This window comes from Mandrillus leucophaeus, unplaced genomic scaffold (assembly GCF_000951045.1).
Source record: "Mandrillus leucophaeus isolate KB7577 unplaced genomic scaffold, Mleu.le_1.0 Scaffold1438, whole genome shotgun sequence".
NCBI classification, from domain to species: domain Eukaryota; kingdom Metazoa; phylum Chordata; class Mammalia; order Primates; family Cercopithecidae; genus Mandrillus; species Mandrillus leucophaeus.
The window spans coordinates 62677-67423 of NW_012101408.1; positions in this window are offsets into that span (position 1 = coordinate 62677).

The window sequence follows — 4747 nt, forward strand, 5'->3', positions numbered from 1 at the left end:
AATTTTGAAATATACTATATGTTATTTTTAACTACAGTCACCATGCTGTGCAATAGATCTCAAAAGATTATTCTATCTAACTGAAACTTTGTTTGTATCCTTTGACCAACATCTGATTCCCTCCCCACTCCACCACTCCCCACTCCCAGCCCATGGCAACCACTATTCTACTTTCTAGGTCTAAGGGTTCAACATTTTTAGGTTCCACATAGAAGTGAGATCACACAGTGCTGGGCGAGGTGGCTCATGCCTCTAATCCCAGCACCTTGGGAGGCCAAGGCGGGTGGGTCTCCTGAGGTCAGGAGTTCGAGACTAGTCTGGCCAACATGGTGAAACCCTGTCTCTACTAAAAATACAAAAATTAGCCAGGCACAATGGAAAGGCTGAGCACAGTTCTAGGCTGAGCCTTAACATACTGAAGACAGGAGGAATCTGGGAGATCCTAGCCTCATCTCTTACTTTACTGCTGATCTCAAAGACAATCAATAGAGGCCCGACACAGTGGCTGACACCTGTAATCCCAACACTTTGGGAGGCTGAGGCAGGCAGATCACTTGAGGCCAGGAGTTTGAGACCAGCCTGGCCATCTCTACTAAAAATACACAAATTAGCTGGGCATGGTGGCAGGTGCCTATAATCCCAGCTACTCAGGAGGCTGAGACACAAGAATCACTTGATCCCAGGAGGTAGAGGTTGCAGTGAGCCAAGATCACACAACTGCACTCCAGCCTGGGTGACAGAACAAGATTCCGTCTCAACAACAACAACAACAATAAAAAAGAAAAAAAAAAAGAGAGAGAGAGAGAGAGAATTAACAAATTCTAACGTAGTTTTCCTTGCATTGCATAAATAAAGCAATGTCGTTATGAAGACACTGCAATCTTGTCTTCTCTTGTTGGTCTGAAAGCTTGTTTGTTGTTGTTGTTGATCAGTCTTTGGTCGGTCTGCCCTGAGGGCTAATTTGCTTGGTTCTGCAGAAGCCAGTAGGGATAGGGGCTGTTACAGACTGGATGATGTGCCCCCCCTCAATCTCTTAGAATATGTTGAAATTCCAAGTCCTCAGAATGCAAGTGGGTTTAGACACAGGGTCTTTGCAGAAATCATTAAGTTAAAATGAAGACCTTAGAGTGGGCCCTAATCCTAATTCTAAAACCTGGTGTTCCAATTACAAGAGGAAGATTTTGATGCAGATACTTACGGAGGGAAGAGAACTGAGAAGCCACAGAGAAAAGACAGCCATCTGCAAAGCGTGCAACCTACATCCCTGGCATATGCAGTTCACAATAGGGTTTGTGCTCCTATAGACTCTAACGCTGCCGCAGATCTGAGAGGAGGCAGAGCTTAGGCAGTAACGTGAACGATGGGGAGCAGCTGTAAATACAGACAAAGCTTTGCTTGCTCACCTGCCACTCACCTCTGGCTGTGCGGCCCAGTTTCTAACACACCACAAGCCAGTACCAGTCCACGGCCCGGGTGTTGGGGAACCCCACTTTAGATAACCAAACAAGCAGCCAGGGCGTGACATAGACTCATGTAGAGCCTCACCCTCTTCCTACTCCATTTTCGAGGCCATCCTAACCCAAAGACAGCAGAAAGAAAGAAGAGGCCCTGCGTGAACAGTCAGTCCCTAAAGAGGATCTCACCTTGAGGCCAGGCGAACTGTGGTTTTGGGCTCCTGTCATTTGCCTGGGAAGACTGAGTGTGTCTTTGCAGTTGTTCCCATCCACAGGCCTCTGTCCGACTGGCTTTCATCCCAGCCGACTTAACTTTCCTGCCCAACAAACACCTCTGGTTTCCACCAACTGCATGCTACTCCCCTTCCTGAAATGCTCTTACTCCTTCCTGCCCTCAGGGACCAACCAGACCCAGCCTGAAGACCCAGCTCAGTCCCTCCTGCCTCCCTGCACAACCCTTCTCCCTGGCCCTGTTTCACTCCCGCCCCTGTGCTCTCCCACAGACCCGATATTTGCACAACATTCATGGTTGCCAGCGCATGTTCACTGAACCCTCAAAATACATTAATTTGTCAGCTTCTGAAACAAATCACCAGCTCTGGCATCTTAGGGCTACTCTAACAAAACGTCATACGCTGGGTGGTTTCTCAACATAGAAATTGAGTAGTTCTGGAGGCTGGGAAGTCCAAGATCAAGGCGGATTTGGTGTCTCGTGAGGGTGTGCTCTCTGGTTCATAGACAGCGCCTTTATGCTGTATCCCAGCAAGGTGGAAGGGGTGACAGGGTTCCCTTGGGCCCTTTTTATAAGGACACTAATTCCATTCATGAAGCCTCCACCCTTGTGACATAATCACTTCCCAAAGACCCCACCTCCTAATATCATCACCTCAGGGGTTAAGATTTTAACACAGAAATTTGGAAGGCACACAAACATTCCGACCACACATCCGGGAGCGGAGTGGGATTTTTGCCCCCAGCTGCCTGTCCAGTGTCACTGGATAGCTGCCTGCAGTAGAAGGCTGGCTAGGGACCCTGGTGCACTTCATGTACACTCACCACCTCCTGTGAGCTTGGCATAACCCCTGTGAGGTGGGTGGCAGCTGCTTTTTTAGAAACTTCAAACGTGAAGCTCACTTTCAGTCTGGGCTCTGACTGGATATCTGGTATATCAAACTGTCTTACAAAGAAATAAGCACAAACTGATCACATGCTGAAGCTCAGAGCCAATGCAGAACCCGTAAGAGTCAGAGCTAGGTCCAGCCCTCAGTCTATACAATGCCAAAGCCCCTCTCCTCCACCTCAGTCTCAGCCAGGCCTTGCCAGTCTGCCCCTCTCCCTCCTCTACCACCCCAGACCTTGACCCTCAGTGGTTGAGGCTCTACAAAGCCCCTGGCAGTGAGGGAACACGGAACCCTAGAATCCTGCAAGGAGGGTCTGGACAAGGCAAGTTAGCTGTCCACCTGGGAGGCATACAAGTCCTCCTCTCCACCTAGAGAGCAAATCAGAGGCGAGGCTGTTGGGTATCAAGAGTGTATCTGTCCACTAGGAAATGTGCAGAGACGTTGCTTTTGTTTAGCATTGGGTTTGGTTAGTCAGCACAGTGGCCTGGATCCAGAGCCACTCATATTTGATGGGGTTGAGAACAGCACTGCCTGCCGAACATCTTACACTGAGCAAATCAGTCCTGCAGAAGGAAGGTCTGCCCACGCTACTAGTACAGTCCCATGAGGAATCACTGAGTCCCATCAGCTAGCTTTTCCTTTTGTATCCTCTCCTTATTGTTTATCATCTTGACATTGACCCAAGGGGCTCAGTCCAGCACTCTGGACTCCATTGCCTGCTCAGGCTGCTGGAGGAGGCAGGCATCCAGAAACACGTGTCTGAGCCTCTGTGCACTCCGGACTTTTAATCTCCTTAATTGAAATTGATTGGCCTCTTGGGAGGCAGCTCTGCACTGGCCCTCAGCTTCAGCATGTGATCTACTTTTGCTTATTTCTTTTAAAGACCAATTGACACCCCATGGTAACCAATCTTCTCCCTGAATACCAGGCCTATTTGCCAACTAGAAGCAAAACTAGGAGCACACACACTTATGAAAATAGCTCAGGAAACAAAACTAAACAAAACCTGATAAAAATAAGGAGAGAAATATTCTGTCTCACGGCGACTTAGCATTATACAAAAGGTCAGTCAAAACCTCATTACCAAGGAAAGATGAAATCACAAGAGAAAGGAGAGATGAGAGGGGTTGGGGGAAGAGTAGGCTGCCTGAAGCTTAGAAGATAAATAAGCTGAGCTGGAGTATATCTAAGAACTAGTTGCAAAAAAGACAAAAAGGGAAGAAAAGTGAAACACCTTTTTTGTTTTTCTTGGAGACAAAATTTTTCTCTGTCACCCAGACTGGAGTGCAGTGGTACAATCTTGGCTCACTGCAACCTCCACCTCCTGAGCTCAAGCTATTTTCCTGCCTCAGCCTAACAAATAGCTGGGATTACAGGCAGGCGCCCCCACACCCAGCTAATTTTTGTATTGCTAGTAGAGATGGAGTTTCACCATGTTGTCCAGGTTGGTCTTGAACTCCTGACCTCAAGTGATCTGCCCACCTTGGCCTCCCAAAGTGCTGGGATTAAATTGAAAGAAAACTGAACATCAACAGATTTATTTGAGTGTCCAGATTTATGTTCATCTAGATACACCACGATCACTCTGCAGCAGCTAGAGCTGGTTTACAAACCAGCTTGGTGGGTCATATCTCTGGGCAAAGCCTCCAATAGAGCCCCTTACCTACCAGACTGATCACATATCCTGGGTATGTCTCCCCTGTGGGCTCTCCTGTGCAATACTGGTGGGTCACTTCACCAACTGGACAGTGGGCTTCAAAAAAGCAGTCCTAATTGGAGGGTGGGAACACCTTGTGACTTCCAAGTTCTTGGTTCTGTTTCTGCACCAGCTGAATGGAGGTAACACTAGGGTAAAAGAAGCAAGAAGCAGGACTGGCCAGGTGCAGTGGCTCATACCTGTAATCCTAGCACTTTCGGAGACCAAGGTGGGCAGATCATGCGGTCAAGAGATCGAGACCATCCTGGCCAACACGGTGAAACCCCACCTGTACTAAAAAGTACAAAAATTAGCTGGGCATCGTGGTGCACACGTGTAGTCCCAGCTACTCAAGAGGCTGAGGCAGGAGAATCGCTTGAACCCAGGAGGCAGGTGTTGCAGTGGGCTGAGGTCGCACCACTGCACTCCAGCCTAGTGACAGACCAAGACTCTGCCTCAAAAAAAAAAAAAAAAAA